We start from the raw sequence: 21255 nt of genomic DNA, 5'->3' as shown, positions 1-21255 counted from the left end.
ATTATATCAATCACATGTGATTAATAACTACCAAACAAGTGGATTTCTTACTTTTCAAACTGTGTTATCAAACTGTTTTACTTCAAACTGTCTTACAAACTCATTTACATACTAAATACTTTTACTTAAACTCTTTTAACTTATATTATGTGTATCTATATAGATATAGTTATATAAGTAGGATTGAAAGGACTTAGGACTGATAGCTCACCTTACTTCCTGTTCCTTGTTTGGTTGTGGACTTAGGGTATTCAGGTTATTTTTCCGAAGGTCGTTTGAATCCTAGTTATATATCATGTATATGTGTGTAGATATAAAAGGTTACTTCTTTCATTCAGTTCAATGCCTTTGGGTAGCAAAGGTATACAAACATGTTCATATACACAAACAACATTACTAGTAAACTATAATAGGTATAGTTTAGGAAGATACTATTACTAGAACAATGAAACATACAATGAGTCAGTTCATTCATGAGTAATACATAGTGATGAGAAACAAACATAACACATAGTGATGAGAAACAACATAATACATAGTGATGAGAAACAAACATAATGCATAGTGATGAGAAACAAACATAATACACAGTGATGAGAAACAAAACATACAGGCTAGACAGAGAAAGAACACACAATACAGCTAGCACATACATATACATATACATATACATATACATATACATTACTTACAGTTATGTGAGCCACTTAACGGGGGCATGGCACTACCTGTCATGACCCGTTTTGTATCCAGAATCTCCTTAAATGGGGAGCGTATGAGTTTGTGTATAGATCTATACTGGATTGACTATCCTACACCTTGCTGCTCGCTACAGTGGGACTTGCAAGTCTACGGGTGCCAAACGTCATTTCTTACGACGTCTTACATCGTCGTTTTCTATAGAGTCGGTAGCAGGATACAGACCGATCACATGGTACTTTAAATAACAATTGGTTTAAAGTAATTAGTACATCAGTAGTTACTTAATACAACACTACAGTACTATTTCATTTTCCCTTTACATTTACTTTGTGATATTCACACAATAAACAATAATGTAAAAACTATATTTTTGGTTAATGATAGTTAGATTTGGGAAAATACACACTCTTACAAGAGACACACACACAGATACTGGATGCCTTGGTAGAAGGCTACTTTTAGTAGGAAACATAGGGTTTTCTAGGAGAGTTCAAACAATTACAAACTTTTACAAAACTTATACATTACAAGACTTACAAACACTTTCATAACAAATACAGACACTAATATACTTATGAACTCACCAGCTTTAAAGCTGATAAACTCTTTCAAAATAACTTGTATTCTCAGGTCGCCAGTAGACACGTACCGGAGCCAGGTTTTTGAGAAGATGGAGCTCGTTCAAGACTCATCTTTTATTTTGATGTATTTTTCTTGGTGTCTATAAAACTTTACAGAACACACCTGTATTAAATTATATTATTAATGCAATGGATGATGTTGTTGCTTGTTTACTACTTTGCATTGTTGTGTACTGTACATGACGTCCTCCACCCCCGAACGTTTCCGCCGTTCCGGTTTTGTGGTGTGACAACGCACATGTATTCGCCTAATATACTTATAAATGAAGCATTTTTCCTTTCAATACAATCATTTGAAACTCTCATGCATTTTTCTTTTCACCACATTCATTTGAAACTCCATCACTTTTCATTTTTTTTCTAATAATAATTATAAGTTGGTTAATAAGGTTAAATAAATATCAAACCTAAAGTGTAATCATATATAAACTAAATTTCAATATTAAAATAATATCTTTACTTCTACTTATAAACTTATGTTTTTTAAATTTTAACATATTATACTTAATTTATTAGTTTTAATATATTGTTGGATGTAAACCATTATCATTTTAAAGATACAACATTTGAAAATTTTGTATAAAATACTTAAATTATTAATCTAAATATAACATTACAGGGTCAACTTAAATATAAATATTAGTTTAACTTAAGCAACTCAAATAATATTTTATAAATAGTTAAAAGTGATAAATTGTAATGTATTTCTAATAATGATTATAAGTTGGTTAATAAGGTTAAATAAATATCAAACCTAAAGTGTAATCATAAATAAACTAAAATTCAATTTTAAAATAATATGTTTACTTCTATTTATAAAATTATGTCTTTAACTTTTAACATATTATACTTAATTATTAGATTTAATATGTTGTTGTATGTAAACCATTATCAGTTTAAAGCTACAACTTTTGAACAGTTTGAACAAAATACTTAAATTGCTAATTCCAATATAACATTATAGTGTCAACTTAAATATAAATTTTAGTTCCACTTAAAAAACCAAAAAATATGTTGTAAATAATTAAAAGTGATAAATTATAGTGATAAATGCAAAAACTAAATTGTAATCTCAATTTAACTAAAATATTTTCTAAATATATTTTTATAATCGTTAAAAATTTTCAAATAAGTAGCTTAAAATAACTTACAATAACAATAGTTAAAAATAACTCTATATAAATGATTATATTGTTACATTTAATATCAAAAAGCAATGTTTGATGTTTTAAATAATTATAATGATAGAAATTAAAACATTGAGCAAATAAATTTTAAAAAATTAATTAACAATAATAACAACTATTAATAACATTAAACCATATATTATATTTAAGTTTATTCATGTGTAACTCGCGGGTAGAAGTCATTCAAACGATTGAGGTTATGCAGTTATAATGGATGTATATATTATAACTTAATTAAAAATAATCAATATATTATATATCAATTTAGTATACGAATTATTATATAAAATTTAAAAACAACGATATTGTTTTATTTAAAAAAAACATAAATTTGTAAATATTTCAACTATATAGGTGTTTCTGCACAACGCGCGGAAACTCCCATGACTTTTTCAATTTCTTTCTAATAATGATTATAAGTTATGTTTAACTTAAAATGTAATCATATAAAAACTAAATTTCAAACGTAAAGTGTAATCATATATAAACTAAATTTCAATATTAAAATAATATATTTACTTCTATTTATAAAGTTACGTCTTTACTTTTTAACATATAATACTTAATTTATTAGTTTTAATATATTGTTGTATGTAACCATTATCATTTTAAAATTATAACTTTTAACAGTTTATATAAAATACTTAAATTGTTAATTTTAAATATAACATTACAATGTCAACTTAAATATAAATTTCAGTATAACTTAAAAAACCCAAAGAATATTTTGTAAATAGTTAAAAATGATAAATTATAGTACCAATTGCAAAAACTAAATTGTAACTTCAAATTAACTAAAATATTTCCTAAATATATTTTTATAATCATTAAAAGTTTTCAAATAACTAGCTTAAAATAACTTACAATAACAATAGTTAAAAATAACAATATATAAATGATTATATTGTTACTTTTAAAAACAAAATAATTTTTGATGTTTTAAATAATTACAATGATAGAAATTAAAACGTTAAACAAATAAATTTTAAAAAATTAATTAACAATAACAACAACTATATATAACATTAATGTATTATATCTAATTTTATTCACGAGTAACCCGTTTGTAGATGTCATTCAAACGATTGAGATTATGCAGTTTTAATAGATATATATTATAATATAATTCGAAATAATCAATATATTATATTGACTTAGTATACGAATTATTACATCAAATTTAACAACAACGTTATTGTTATATTTAAGAAAACATATATTGTAAAGATTTCAACTATATAGATGTTTTTGTACAACACGCGGACATTCGTCTAGTTTGTCCATAAATGCATGAGTTTAAGTTTTCAAAAAAGTTTGAGATGGAAACTTAAAACATGATTACTAATTTGTAATATTATCCCTGAGCAATATTTCCCAACGTTATCATCTTGTAATTCTTGTCCAATATGAACATCCTAACATTTGTATAAGATAAAAACATTAAGGAGTCTATGTTGTATCATGAAATTACTAGCAAACAAAATTATTAAAACATAATTGTATTTGAAACTTGTTGGAATTGATTACTCGAAAAATTATATTGTTAATGGTTTCACAATAATTTCACATACAATTTTTTTGTTAATTTTTATTTAGATTATTCAACAGAAAACGTGAGTTTTATTCACACTATTTAACTGTGTGTTGTGCGAGGGTGCGGAACTACAAAATTTTCATTCACTTTTATTCATTTGACTTAAAAGAAATCATAAATTTTATTCACACTATTTGAACTATAAACATTAATATCTAGTTTTTTTTAAGGAAATTGAGTAATCTAACCCATATAAATTAAGTTTTTGAAAAAAATAACCAATAATTTATAATTTTTGAAATATGACCATTATGTCCGAAAGTGGAGATCCGGAGAGAACTCCGGGTACCAGAATAGTATTCTGGAGTAGTATTCCAGAACGGTGATTTTTTTGTGTGTTTATTTATGTTTTTTTTATAAAAGCTATATATTACAAAAAGAACAGTGTTTGATAATTTTTAAATCTACCAAAACTAATAATTACATAAATCTTCCAAAACTAAGTTTTTTTTAAATATACCAAAACTAATAATTACATAAAAGTAAAAATAATCGGTGTTTGATATGTTTTAAATAATACTACACCGTTCAAATTGAACACTATTTTTTCTTGATTCCTCAAAAATTTTCCATCAATCGTTTGCGATATGATATGGCTTGGGTTTCAGTTGAACCCTCAACATCTCAATAAACCAACACAAAAGCGCACTACAATGCCCTTTAGTGTCAATCTGTTGTGGTACGTATCTGTCTTTTTCAATGGTGAATTTGAAACTCTCTAAGGTCAGTACATCAGTGGGTTTGGTACCCTAATAGTTGATATCCACTAGAAGTTTGTGGAAATTGAGTAATCTAACCCATATAAATAAAGTTTTTGAAAAAAATAACCAATAATTTATAATTTTTGAAATATGACCATTATGTCCGAAACTGGGGATCCGGAGAGAACTCCGGGTACCAGAATAGTATTCTGGAGTAGTATTCCAGAACGGTGATTTTTTTGTGTGTCTAAAAGACTGTCCAATGATGTTGGTTGTTGGTGTGCAACACATTTCTTCTTCATTTGTATCAATTGGGACTTACACCATATAGATATAACTTTTTCATGTATAGAATGACTATGAGGTGCTGAAGACATTTTATATTATTCCCGGGGAATCACTTTTAAATCTGACGAGTCATTATATGTTGACATATGCTTGGGTCCGTCATTCGGCGACTATTCAGGTGTACCTAACCCATAACCATGCTCTTAGAACTCATTGTTATCTGTGGTACCACCATTGTAACGATTGTTTCTGTTTAGTTCTAAAAAAATGTAAATAAATGTTAGAGTAATTAAATATATTTAAATAGGGAATTATTAGCATTTTAATTAATTAAAATGATATTTTAAGATTTTTGACATATAATGGTTAATTAATTAAAATAACTAAATAAATAAGGTATAATAATAATAATAATAATAACAATTTAAATAAATAAATTTGCTTAATTAATTAGGATTTATAAGTCCAGGGGTGTTTTGTGCATTTTTCCAAAATCAGTTTTGAATGGATTTTTCGAATTTATGGTATAAGCTGCCATTAGACTGAACCCTAGGGACCATATCTGTCAATTTTTGATAAATCTGGATGTCTCCTCCTGGTTGAATGTCGCAGATCGCTATTATCCTCTTCCCCGTTTATGGCATGTAATAGGGTATAACCTATCTCGAGGCTACGGATATAACCTCATCACGTCGAACCAAGTATATGTCGAACCAAGTATATACCGAACTAAGTATATACCAAGTCAGGTATGTACCGGACTAAATAAATACTGAAGTAGGCATGTACCCAACTATGTGCAAGTATCGAACTACAAAAAATAACGATCAAGATACGAATTGACGTCACAATAGTGTTATAGTACATTGAGACTCTAAGAAAACAACCTCTATTGTGATGAATGACTGATAGATCCTTTGATCAACGAGAAATAGTTGTTAAGCGGCTAACAAGTACACACAAGTATACCTTCGGGCATACGACCATTAATACGACAAGATGGCAGACATGCTTGGTATATGATGAGGTCATCACCGCTTCATATCGCCTATAAATAAATAAAGAAAGTCATTTTATCAGGTATGGAAACAAATACATTATTCCATTAATCTTCATTCGATTCTCGTTACGCGATTAAACTTTTTCTCTTAGAGTCTTTACTGACTTTATCATCGAAGTGTTGGTCAGGGACCCCCTCCTGGTGTAAACGTCCCAAAATTTTAAGTAAAAAAAATTATTTTTAAACCGAAAAATCAACCATTCATTCATTCATTTCCAAAAGCCATCAAGTATAAAATAGTATTAAAGGTTATCATAGTACAAATCGAGTCATAAAATGCGGAACACTGATGGATGCGATGCAATCACGTCGAGCTCTTCCCTTTGGAACCAGAAGTACCTGAAACATTTTAAACATAAACCGTAAACACGAAGCTTAGTGAGTTCCCCAAAATAGCACATATCATATACATCATACATACATATCATAGTAAAGCATGTACGAGTTTATTTCACCCCTGATTCCCTTCCGACTCCTTCGGTATCTTTCAACCGGTACGGGTCTATTTCACCCCTATAGATAAGCATATAGTCATACTAGCAAGAGTCACGAAGATAACAAGCACATACAGACATATCAGTAATATCACAAAGATCACTACTATCCTACAACATAATCCAACGAGTCATCATTGGTGCCTTCGACCCACAAGTACAGTGATGAGACTCACCTCAATCCGAAGATATCCGAATCACACATGCGTTGCTGCTACATGACTCTTCACACTGAACATATCCAAAATCATCCCTAATCAATAATTAGGGTAATAACCCATAATAAAAGGTCCAACCATATTCTATCATGCTAAGGGGTAAAAGACTATTTTACCCTTCCCTTACTTGACCCATCTAACCATGGCCCAAACCTAAAAGGACCCAAGGCGCAAAAATGACTCAAATGGCCCTCTGGTGAGTACGTCATGCGTACCACCCTATTATGCACCACGTACTCGGCAACCACAGAAAATGAAAAACGGGGCCAAGAAGCCGTACGAGTTACGTACTCCGATTTATGCAGGGCGTAATCACAGGGACCTTAAAAACTCATTTTAAGCACTTATTCCTTTAAGATACAACGCCCAATACTCATATCTAAGTCTTGGGAAGGTCATAACTGATAAAGTCGACAACTTTAATTTTTTTCATGGCTTAATGAAGCCCAAAACCAAACCCTAGATTCTTATAAGCACTTAATGCTCAAAGACTAACCATTCAATACTCAAATTAGGTTCCTAATAGCTCCATATTGGATAAAGTTTCCAACTTTATCCATTAGAATGGTCCAAACAACCAAGATCTAGTCTTTAAGCCTCAAATGGTCCAAAAACACATCTTTCTCATCTTAATCCATTAAATCCAAGCCTCCAACCTTCAAATCTGAATCATTATGATGTTTAGATGGATAAAGTTTCCAACTTTATCCATAACATTGCCACAAACTTTCAAGATCTAAACTTTATGCACTAAAGTGACAAAAAAGTGACAAATATGAAAATTAACAAGATCTATGAAACTAATGAGCAAGTTTGAAGCTCTTTACTCACAAAGGTCCATAAATGATGTAATGTTGCTGGATCTATGCTTGAATCCTTCTTCCATACACTTTGCCACCACCTTGTTTTTCGAGATCCACATTCAAATGGAGAAATAAGCTCATAAATGACGTCAATGCTCAAAATAAGTGAGAGGAGGCTAGGGTTCGAGTTAGAGGCTCAAGAGGGTGGAGGCTCGTGGTAGGAAGGACACCCAAGGGGTTAGAGACCTTAAATAGGGCTCAAAACCACAAAATAGGGTTTTTACTCTACGACGGTATGCCCAGCGTACCTAAAGTTACGCCCTAAAAAACACGACTTCCTCAGCCCGGTACGCCCAACGTACTCCTTTTGCCTAACTTCAAACAGTTATAACTATTTCGTTTCAACTCCGTTTTCGATGATCTTTATATCCAAGGAAAGGTTTCGACGAGCCCCACAACTCTATCTAGTTACTTATGACTAAAAACATCTCAAACTAAAATCCTTAATTTATGCAAGAAGCCCGAAACATTACCTTTCCCATTTTACCCCTCATATTCCATCGTACAATCGAAGGTTTAAATCACTTATCCAACACCATAAACACCCAACAGAGTCTAAACTCCATTCCCTTGAAACCCAAGGCCTTTACATGGTCGAATTCCGGTGCATAAACTCTGAATTAAGAAACGTCCTGAAATAGGATGTTACAGCTCTCCCCCACTTAAATTAGATTTCGTCCTCAAAATCATTCCTTACTAGTTCCTACGCCACCCTAGTCGATCCTGCTCGAACTTCCTGAATTTCATTTAAGACTGAAGATTCATCCCATACAAACGACCGCCTTCCAACCCTGCCATCCAGACCCCATCTTAGGAGAAATCACTTATCCCTCCAAAAGAATGAACCTTGATACGCTGCCCTCAACCAATGAAAGAAACCCAACTGCTCTGCCTGAGAACTAAAACAACTACCTTACTCCTCCCAATTGGAAGACCTCAAATCACAACGACAACCACTTAAAGTAGGAAACTTCTCGAAAGCTGGAACCCTTTCAATTTAAACCCCATAAATTATTCCCTGCGACTGTTGATCATTTATTCGTCGTACTCGCCCCTAGTCCCTGACTAGAAACACCACTCAACCATGCAGAAGGAAAACTTAAAATATACCAATCATAAATTTCACCCAATCCCAATCCGAAGATTGTACCCAACAACCTTAAATACACACTTGAGTTCTTGACAAGTCATCACCAACCCGCTGATCCCACGAGTACAATGATGGTCAATCCAAGAATCTCACATTGAGTCCCAATCCCTTCATCAGCTCAGGTGTACATCCACTTAACAAGACACTTGGGATATTTACAACAAACTCCATGACTCGAGATTTCGGAACCGATACCCGAAATTGGTGACCAAGCTCCTAATAGGCGGCCCACAAGCAAACAGGGGTTCAAAATGCAAACATTCAACAAGATACTTCTGATGCACAATTAATACTCCCAACAAACGTTTATTGTCCCCATGATCTAACCGACCGGTCACTGAGTCACCCGACTACCAATCAATGCACAAACACCCAAACATGCAAATAAGACTAACGATCCGAGACCTAAGAGTCTCAATCAAATGACTACCGTGTAACACTCGTTTTCCAGGATGAATCGAATTAAGGTTTCAAGGAGTCGAAAGGTTGTATTTTGGAAGAAAAGAAGACTCACGATGTGAGATTGGAGGCACACGACGTGATATGGGTTGCATGAAAACTTTTGTTCGGGGCTGGTCGCACGATGTGAGAGATGATGCAGCCCAAGCCCATGATCATTTTAGGATTTCCTTCGTATTTAAACATCTCTAAACTCATTTTAAGGTTTCTTAACAACCCTAAACCCTCTTTCATCTCAGAAAAAACCCTAGTCTTTATCCTTGCTTGATCTTTGGTCATTTTGGAGCTTTTCTTGATTTGGAAGAAGGAGAAAAGAAGAAGAAAAAGGTGATCTTGAGTTGAGGCTTGCAAGGAATCTTCACCATCATCATCTTACATTGTTTCTAGATCATTGTAAGTATCAAAGATTTCTCCTTTATTGTTCAATGAGGATAAATATAGGTTTTGTCCCACTTTTCCTCCTGATTGTGCAAGTTTGATGAATGGAAACTGTGACAACCGTCAATTTCTAGTCAGGTCAAAGTCAAATAAAGTCAACAAGTCAAACCGGTCAACTCAGCTAACCCTTGTATATTAGGGTTTACACTATGTTACTATTTTACAACTCGCTATTTTAATAAAGAGTTATCACTTGGAAAATTCATATGTTCAGAATTCTTAAACCCTAATCAGGGTAAGTGATGAAACTACATGGTAAAACATTATTTCTGTACCCCTCGGGGGCGTATAACATTCATAACGAGGCTTAACGGGGTTTACAAACCTTGCGTTGCGAAGCTAAACATCCAAAAAGGTCACAAACAAAGTCTCTCTCAATCTCTCTCGCTCTATCTCTCTCTATCTAAAATCTCTCTCAAATCTCTCTCATAACCTCCCTCAACTTTTTATAATCATTTGGGGCATCCCGACCCTTAACTTGGTCAAAAATTTCTCAAACCGGGAAGTTTACTTGAAAAACAGCCCTTAAGGACCGAAACCCTAATAGAACCGAACAACCCTTAATGAACCGAAGCCTCTTATGGACCGAAGCCACCTTCGGGTTTGGCTCCTTGTACCTTCGGTTTGGATTTTCTGAAGCGCCTCTCGGTCCATTTCGCTTCTTCCATTTTCGGTCTATTTCGCTTCCAAGCCACCTTCGGTCCTACCCTCACAACCGAACTTGCTTTCGGTTCTCAGCACCATGGACTGAACCAACCTTCGGTTCTAAGCTCCAAGGACCGAGCTTCGCCTCCTGACCTCGGATTTTCGCATATTCGCTCCTTTTTCCCGGTTTTCGACTATTTTCACGTTTTAAGCTCGTTTCTCGAGATTTTAACGCGGGATTTTCACTCAAACTCGTATTTTGGCATAAGAGACCCTATATATTCATAATTTAAACAAATATTAAGGGAAATCTTTGTCTAAGAATAATATCTAGTGGGTTAGATTTTGAGGTGGACTGTTGACTTTGCCATAAAGTTATGACACAAGCTATCCTCCATACCCACTTTATGGCCATCCTCAGTCACTATTCATCCCTACCTAGTCAACTATTTGTCCTTTCACCCTCTTTCTCCAGCAAAGGATCTTGATCAAAGGCTGAAGATCTTCATCTCTCCTCCCACATTACTCACTCTACCACCAAAAGGCAAACCCATTTCTCTCTCTCACTTTTTCTCTCTAAACTCGAAATTGAAGGCTGTTCTTGAGCATTCTCCTTAAATTTTGGTAAGTAACTTCATCCTACACTTGATTTCCTTACATCTTTCCACTCAAATCATGGATTCCTTACACAAATATCATCATATTTGTTCATAGAATCTTCAAATCTTCAAACATCTCCCAAGTGTTCTTGACTTGGAAACTCCTTTTCTCTATCATCCATCTTAAGAGATCAGCTTTCAACAGGAAAGTTTAGTTCCATTCACGGACTGTTTTGACCATCCTAAACTTAATATCTTTCAAAAATGTTTAATATGAAAATAGTTCAGGTTCATAACTTTAAAATGACTACTTGCACATCTCCATACGATTTTTCTACAATTTATGGTGATTTTTACAAAACTGCCTATCATTTCAGAAACGAATTTGGACCAGTCTGTGAATATGAACATTTTCACACAAGTTAAAGATTTCCAAAAAATCATAATAAAATTTATGAACAAACTAGACACATTTTCTAAACTCCCAGAGCTTACGTATTCGGTTTTTGACTTCGTATGGTTTTTCTATGACTTTTCTAAAACAGCGTAGAAAAGTTAATAACGAGTTAACAGCTTACAATTTTGGTAACACTTTGTAACATGTTGAGCAAAGTGTAATCTTTGATGACTTCATATTTTGCATGTGTTTTTCTGTTGTGATATATTTATATAACAGAAAATATTCTCTGAAATATAAAAGTCCTTTGTAATTACAAATAATGCAAGATGAAATATAATAAGTATAGTTATGCATTGGTTAAACTATTACATACACATGAAGGGTCTTACCATGATACAAACGGATTTTCAATTACTACATGATAAACTATAATAGGTATAGTTTATGAATTTCACATCACTAATTTAGTACACAAAGGGAGATTTCACTTCCACCACAGAAAAGGTTTTACTCGAACACTACACGTAAACTCGTTAACGTAAGTTGTGAGACAATTCTTCAATTGTACTCTTAGAGTACGGGTTAAAAATTCCTGTAAGTTATAACCAGAATCTCTTGTAGGGAGAGCGTGATAATTGTGTATAGATCTATATTGGGATTGACACCCCACACCTTGCTGCTAGCTACAGCGGGACCTGCAGGTCTACGGATGACAAAAGTCATAGGATCTTGACGTCTGAAAAACGTTGTAACAGGTTCATTCTCGTTATAGTATGGTTATAACGACTCACATAGGGAGTTAACAACATTTCAAGTTTACGGGAAAATGCTACTTTACAAAAAGGGGTTTTATCTAACTAAAACTACATACTCTTAGTCTTGGGATTTAGGACTACACGACTTTGTATAAGGAAAATATTGGATTTTTCTTGAGTATTCATTTACATTTACAAACAAAGGTTTTTCCAACATTTCATACAAAAGCTTATAAACTCACCAACTTAATTGTTGACACTCTTTCAAAACTACTTATATTCTCAGGAAACCAGTGAAACAGGTAACCAACTGCTTTTGAGGATGGGACGCAAGACGTCAATTTATACATTTTTGTCATCATAATGTAATTGATTTTGAAACATGTAAACTCATACTATGGTGTAACGTTTTCAATTATATTTATGATGGTTGTATTTACTATGAGCACTATTATACTCGTTGTTGTGATACTATACATGAAGTCCGCCACCCCCATACGTTTCCGCCATCCTTGGTTTGGGGGTGTGACAGAAACCATAAAGTTGGCAACTTTATGTGTTATTGGGGTCTTAAGAGTAATATGGAGTTCAGATCTAGGGAATGGTTGAGTTTTGGAACCTTGCATGAAAGTTGGATGTCTTTTCTTCAACTTTTGACCCAAAAGAGATCTAGACATGTATTGGACATATAAGTCTTAAAAGCATCGACTTTCCAGTGCATTATGGAGTTATAAGACCTTTAGGAAAGTTAGAGTTCAAAGCTTAATGGATTAAGGACTTAAAAGTTGGACTTTTGGTTTCAGATCGATCTCACGATGTGAGACATGGAGCTCATGACGTAAGGGTTGAATGACCCTGTTTTTGGTTAGCTTCTTAGAGCTCACGAAGTAGGAGGAGGCTCTCACGACGTGAGGTCAGCTCCGATGATTTTTTATGTCCGAGTTGACTGAGTTGAGTCGGGATGAGTTGGAATCGGACTGAGTGAGATCTCACGACTTGACCAAGGACTGGTCACGACGTGAGGATGGTTAGTTGACATTTTGGGCTTTTAGTGCCATTGAGTTTAGGCCTTGGTCTTTGGGCCAGTTAAGGGGAAGGGTAAAATAGTCTTTTACCCTAATAGCCAAGATTAGTGAATTAAGTCCCGATTATGGTTATGACCTAATTATTGATCATGACTGCATTTGATTGGTTAGCGCAGGGATTCTCCGATCTAGTAGCTCTGTAACGACGTAAATTTTAAAACAATTTTACATTTTTCAATCATAATAAGACTCATATAATATTCTCAAAATCTCATGTATCAAATGTCATCATAATAAAACATATCCCAGAATCTCAAAACATAATCCTCTGCCAGTGTGTACAAATCAAGTCGGCGCCTTCCCGCGATCCTCGCTGGTACCTGAAACACATATCACATAACACGGTAAGCATAAATGCTTAGTGAGTTCCCCAAAATACCACATACAGCACATAAGCCACTCGAGGCTATAACTCGGTATGACCCTCCGGTCAATGTGTCTCAGCGGGACCCTCTAGTCCCGTAGCTCGTTGGACCCTCCAATCCGGTCTAGCTCGTTGGACCCTCTGGTCCGGTCTATATAACACATAGCATAAATATATCACAATGCACATAAACTCAACATACACATAACACATAAGACCCTCCGGTCTGCACATAGTTACCACTCTTGGTAATGTATAGTGAGAAGACTCACCTCGGGTAATCTCGGAAAGTCTCGAACTCGAATATCTGATCTAGCCTCCGCCTAATCACATAAAGTAATTATCTCTAATTAATACGACTCTCAAAGGCTAGACTAGTCCCTCCCTATATTCTCTCAGAAGGTAAAAAGACCATTTTACCCCTCCAATAGTCCAATGTCCAAATGTTGACCAAACCCTAAAAGTCAACCCCAGTCAACGGTCCAACTTTGACCAGACTCGTCGAATGCACTCGGGTGACTCGGCGAGTCCATGCGTGTCCTCTGAATCCTCCTAAGGCCTCACTCGACTCGTCGAGTTAACCTTTCTCTCGATGGGTTACCACTGATCACGAATCGTGGTGCAACACGATCCGACTCGTCGAGTCCGCTCATGGACTCGGCGAGTTTCTTCCATGAAAATGCTCAAACGACCTTCTGAGGTCAGATCTGTTTCTCTAACCTACAGATCTGACCTTCTAACACCCAAAAGTTACATAAAGGTCTGAACTTTACGTTGATGCATCGCACATATAGCTCTATTTGAAGAAATAGCTCTAAAAATGGAGTCCTAGGCTCAATACTCTCATGTAACATCATAAAGCTTGGTTGTTGGGACACTCTGGACCTCTCAAGGTCCATATCTAAACTCTATTCCTCAATGTGACTTCACATGCTCCATAATCCAACTAAAGAAAGGGTAAAGAAACCCTAGATTCCATAAATCTACTATATACACGAAAATAGGCATGGATTCATACCTCAAACAGAAGACCTTGAAAAAATAGAAGAAGTTCTGAGCCCCCTCTAAGCAGCCTAGCTTGAATCTTCCTTCCTTCCTTTCAAGAATGCACTATGGTGGTGAAATTAGCCCTCTTTCTCTCTTTAAGCTCTCTGGCTCGCTAGGGTTTCTCCAGGGTATGAGTGGCCACAAATGAAGGCCATAAGGACCCTTAAATAGGGCACATACCCAAAGATTTAGGGTTTCTGTCCACAGCGCGGACTCGTCGAGTCGACTCACCGACTCGTTGAGTCCATTCATTAATCCTAGTCAGCAGTCGCGATCCTACTCGACGAGTTTAGGCATCAACTCGTCGAGTCCCTCTCCTTGAATCAAAAATAAATACTCAATTTATGATACCTGGAAATCCGGATGTTACAATTCTCCCTCACTAGAATCAGACTTCGCCCTCGAAGTCTCGCTCTGCAAACAACTCTGGATGCAGCTCCCGCATCTCCATCTCCGGCTCCCAAGTCAGCTCGGACCCTCTCCGATGTTGCCACTAGACCTGAACCAGGGGCACCTCCTTGTTCCTCAGAACCTTGATCTTCCGATCCAAGATCGCGATCGGCCTCTCAATGTAATTCAAACTCGCGTTCACCTGAATATCCTCTAGCGGCACAACCGCCGTCTCATCGGCTATACACTTCCTCAACTGGGATACATGGAAGATATCATAGATCTGACTCAACTCCTCGGGTAGGTCCAGATGGTATGCTACCTTACCCACCCTCGCGGTCACCCTGAACGGACCAATATATCGGGGCCCCAGTTTGCCCCTCTTCCTGAATCGGATCACTCCTTTCCAAGGAGATACCTTCAGGAGTACGAAATCTCCAACCTGGAACTCGAGCTCGGATCGCCGCCTATCCGCATAACTCTTCTGACGGCTCTGGGCTGTCAGGAACCTCTGTCTGACCTGCTGTATCTGCTCAGTCGTCTTAAGCACTATCTCAGTGCTACCCATCACTCGCTGCCCTACCTCTCCTCAACAGATGGGAGTTCGACACCTCCTCCCATAAAGAAGCTCAAAGGGAGGCATACCAATACTCGAATGGTGGCTGTTATTGTAAGAAAACTCAACCAAAGGTAGGTATGTGTCCCAACTTCCACCGAAGTCCATAACACATGCTCGAAGCATGTCCTCGATTGTCTTTATCGTTCGCTCACTCTGGCCATCCGTCTGTGGGTGGTAGGCAGTACTGAAGTGCAATCTCGTACCCAACTCCTCATGAAACTTCTTCCAGAACCTGGAAGTAAAACGTACATCTCGGTCTGACACAATCGAGATCGGCACTCCATGTCGCGACACCACCTCTCTCACATATATTTCTGCCAGCCTCTCCGCAGAAGAGCTCTCACTGATAGCAAGGAAGTGAGCGCTCTTCGTCAGCCGGTCCACAATCACCCAAATTGCATCAACACCCCTCGCGGTCCTCGACAACTTGGTGATGAAATCCATAGAAATTTGTTCCCACTTCCACTGGGGAACCTCTAGTGGCTGCAACTTGCCATGCAGACGCTGGTGCTCGGCCTTAACCCGACGATAGGTCAAGCACCTCTCTACTACCCATGCAACATCCCTCTTTATACAGGGCCACCAGTAGTCTCTCTTCAGGTCCAAATACATCTTAGTGGCCCCGGGATGGATCGAGAATCTCGATCTATGCGCCTCCTCCATCAGAGTGCTACGTGCCCCGCCCGTATAAGGCACCCATATCCGACCTCGAAAGGTTCTCATCCCTCGGCTATCCGTCACAAACTCGGATACCTGTCCAATCACCCGCTCCCTTTTTCGGTTCTATGGTCTCACAGCCTCTGCTTGGGCCTCTCGAATAGTATCCAACATCCGAGTCATCACCGTCATCCTCATACATATGTCCCGAATCGGGGCACTCTCCGCCCTGCGGCTCAGAGCATCGGCTACCAAGTTAGCCTTGCCCGGGTGGTACAGGATCTCACAGTCATAATCCTTTACTACATCTAACCATCTCCTCTGACGCATGTTCAGGTTGGGCTGATCCATCAGATACTTCAAACTCTTGTGGTCCGTGTATACAGTACACCGAACCCCATACAGATAATGGCGCCATATCTTGAGGGCGAACACTACTACCCCCAATTCCAAATCGTGGGTGGGATACCTCGTCTCATGAGGTTTCAGCTGCCTCGATGCGTATGCTATCACGTGCCCCCTCTACATGAGCACCGCACCCAACCCCGATATAGACGCATCACAATACACCACAAAATCCTCCATTCCCTCCGGAAGGGCTAACACCGGGGCTTCGCATAGTCTCTAGCGAAGGGTCTCAAACGAGGTCTGTTGCTCTGGACCCCAAGAAAAAGCAATGCCCTTCCGGGTCAATCTGGTGAGGGGAACGTCAATCTTGGAGAAATCCTGGATAAATCTCCGATAGTAGCCGACCAACCCCAGAAAACTCCTGATCTCGGTGGGGGATCTCGACACCTCCCAACTCATCACAGCCTCAATCTTGGCCGGATCGACCAATATCCCATTATGATTAACGAGATGTCCCAAGAACTGGACCTCTCGTAACCAGAAATCACACTTGGAGAATTTGGCATAAAGCCTCTCCGATCTCAATACTCCGAGGATCTCCCTCAGGTGCTCCTCATGTTGCTCTCTGGTCCTCGAATACACTAGAATGTCGTCGATGAACACAATCACCGATCGATCCAACATCGGCCTGCATACTCGGTTCATGAGGTCCATGAACGCCGCTGGTGCATTGGTGAGCCCAAAAGGCATCACCACGAACTCGTAATGCCCATAACGAGTCCTGAACGCCGTCTTTTGGATATCCTCGTCACGCACCCTCATCTGGTGATATCCAGACCTCAAATCTATCTTGGAAAACCAAGACGCACCCTGCAACTGATCGAACAGATCGTCGATCCTCGACAATGGATAACGGTTCTTGATCGTTAACTTGTTCAACTCCCGGTAATCAATGCACATCCGGTGTGAACCATACTTTTTCTTGACAAAAAGGATCGGCGCTCCCCACGGCGAGCTACTCGGTCGGATGAATCCCTTCCCCAACAGCTCCTGAAGCTGCGAGGATAACTCCTGCATCTCCGGCGGCGCAAGGCGATAGGGTGCCTTGGCAATAGGCGCTGCCCCCGGAACCAAATCGATGCAGAACTTCACCTGCCTCTCGTGAGGCACACCCGACACCTCCTCGGGGAAAACATCTGGAAACTCTCGCACTATCGGTACCTCACCGACAGAACTCGGCCTCTCTACGGCGACTCGTGTATCCATCACATAGGCTACAAACCCTCTACAGCCCTGCTGTAGACTCTGTCTCGCTTTGGCAGCCGAACAAAATGCTGACCCAGACCGGGTACCCTCACCATACACCGTAAGTACTCCCCCACTAGGGTCTCGTATGGTCACCAACTGCCGCTCGCAGTCTATAACAGCTCCAAATCGGCTCAACCAGTCCATGCCCACGATGACACAGACATCACCCATCGCAATCGGTACCAGATCTATCGGGAACTCAACACCGAAAATCTCGAGTACACATCCTCGAATCACATCAGTAACATAAACCGCTCGCTCGTCAGCTATAGAAACTCGTAGAGGTCGACTCAACGCCTCTCGTCGGGTACTGATGTGCTGGCTAAACGCTAATGACACGAAAGATCGACTCGCACCCGAATCAAATAACACCAAAGCAGGTACAAAACTCATAAGAAAAGTACCTATGCATACCACTGAAAGGCTCTCCCGCGAGCCTTCGGTGCCTCGGTCTCCTCCAATCACCCTCTGGTCCGGTCTAAATCGTAGGACCCTCCGGTCCGGTCTATATAACACATAGCATACATATATCACAATGCACATAAACTCAACATACACATAACACATAAGACCCTCCGGTCTGCACATAGTTACCACTCTTGGTAATGTATAGTGAGAAGACTCACCTCGGGTAATCTCGGAAAGTCTCGAACTCGAATATCTGATCTAGCCTCCGCCTAATCACATAAAGTAATTATCTCTAATTAATACGGCTCTCAAAGGCTAGACTAGTCCCTCCCTATATTCTCTCAGAAGGTAAAAAGACCATTTTACCCCTCCAATGGTCCAATGTCCAAATGTTGACCAAACCCTAAAAGTCAACCCCAGTCAACGGTCCAACTTTGACCAGACTCGTCGAATGCACTCGGGTGACTCGGCGAGTCCATGCCTGTCCTCTGAATCCTCCTAAGGCCTCACTCGACTCGTCGAGTTAACCTTTCTCTCGATGGGTTACCACTGATCACGAATCGTGGTGCAACACGATCCGACTCGTCGAGTCCGCTCATGGACTCGGCGAGTTTCTACCATGAAAATGCTCAAACGACCTTCTGAGGTCAGATCTGTTTCTCTAACCTACAGATCTGACCTTCTAACACCCAAAAGTCACGTAAAGGTCTGAACTTTACGTTGATGCATCGCACATATAGCTCTATTTGAAGAAATAGCTCTAAAAATGGAGTCCTAGGCTCAATACTCTCATGTAACATCATAAAGCTTGGTTGTTGGGACACTCTGGACCTCTCAAGGTCCATATCTAAACTCTATTCCTCAATGTGACTTCACATGCTCCATAATCCAACTAAAGAAAGGGTAAAGAAACCCTAGATTCCATAAATCTACTATATACACGAAAATAGGCATGGATTCATACCTCAAACAGAAGACCTTGAAATAATAGAAGAAGTTCTGAGCCCCCTCTAAGCAGCCTAGCTTGAATCTTCCTTCCTTCCTTTCAAGACTGCACTATGGTGGTGAAATTAGCCCTCTTTCTCTCTTTAAGCTCTCTGGCTCGCTAGGGTTTCTCCAGGGTATGAGTGGCCGCAAATGAAGGCCATAAGGACCCTTAAATAGGGCACAGACCCAAAGATTTAGGGTTTCTGTCCACAACGCGGACTCGTCGAGTCGACTCACCGACTCGTCGAGTCTATTCATTAATCCTAGTCAGCAGTCGCGATCCTACTCGACGAGTCTAGGCGTCAACTCGTCGAGTCCCTCTCCTTGACTCAAAAATAAATACTCAATTTATGATGCCTGGAAATCCAGATGTTACAAGCTCGAGCATCTGTTGGATTGTCAACAGACTGAGGTGAGTTTCCTTCACTATATCTGTGGGTTGAAGGCACCAATGTCGACCCACTAGATTCTGTTTGTAGGATGATGATTATCTTCGTGACAATTACCTGTTATGCATATATATGCTTGATGTCTTTGTGACTCTTACTTTGATGATTATATGCTAGCTGTATGGGTGAAATAGACCCGATATCGGTTGAAAGAGACCGAAGGGGTTTAAATATACCCAATACCGGTTGAAAGAGACCGAAGGGGTTGAAATATACCCAATACCGGTTGAAAGAGACAGAATGGGTTGAAATAGACCCAGTACCGATTGAAAGAGACCGAATGAGTTGAAATAGACCCAATTATGTTTTGTGTAACGCCCTGTTCCCGGTACGTATTTAGTTCATTAAATGCTCATTTTATAAGAGCTACTCGACGAGTTGGTAGCCCTAACTCGTCGAGTAGATGCCAGTTTAATCGCGGGGTTTAAGTGGACTACTCGACGAGTCAGGAATAGACTCGGCGAGTAGGTCCATCAGGAGGAAACCCTAATCCTTAGGATTTGCACCCTATTTAAACAACATTATGGGTCTTCACCCCATCCCCCATCACCTTCACAGCCTACTCTCAAAACCCTAATCAATATTGTGCATTCTTGAGCCATTTTTCCTTACATTTGTGTGGTTGAAGCTAGGAAGAGGAAGGCAAAGAGTGAGTACAACAAAGGAGGGCAGAAGATCTAGAGTTATTGGGTCATCTCAGTCTTATTAAAGGTATAAAGCTAATACCTTGGCTTCTACCCATTTAGATCTCCTTATAGACTTGATATTTGCACTTGTTGGGTCCTTTCCAAGGTCATTCCGAGATTTGAACCTTGGGGGAGGAAAGGACTTCAGATCTGGACATTTCTGAGCTTTAGAAGCCCAAAGTTGTCACCTTTATTCAACCATGACTCCATGACATATTATAGACCTTCATTTTTGGCTTGGAATGAGTGTTTTAGCTTCATAACATCATGCATGAACGTAAAGTTAGCAACTTTACGTGTAATGCTAGTCTAAGGAGTCCAGATTTATGAGTTAGAAGCATTGAAATGGATTAGCATTGAATGAATGGATATGTCACAAGGAGGACTCGACGAGTTGTTCTCGGACTCGGCGAGTCGGGTCGTGAACCCTAACTCCTTTTCTGATTTGGAGTAGGACCAGTGAGTGGAGGTGGTGACTCAGTGGGTGGAACAGGACTTGGACACGAAAGTTGAAGAACTCGATGAGTCTACAAAGGGACTCGGCGAGTTAGAGTTGATATGTCCCTTTTCTGATTACGCTAGGACTCGGCGAGTCAAAGGACGACTCGACGAGTCAGTTCGTCTAGTCGCGATGTCGATTAGCTTGGAAACTCGGTGAGCCACAGGGTAACTCGGCGAGTCGGGTCGTGAATCTTAGGGTTTCTGAGTTCTAG

Source organism: Lactuca virosa, chromosome 1 (assembly GCF_052849685.1).
Source record: "Lactuca virosa cultivar CGN04683 chromosome 1, Lactuca_virosa_CGN04683_v6, whole genome shotgun sequence".
NCBI classification, from domain to species: Eukaryota; Viridiplantae; Streptophyta; class Magnoliopsida; order Asterales; family Asteraceae; genus Lactuca; species Lactuca virosa.
This window is presented reverse-complemented; position numbering follows the sequence as displayed.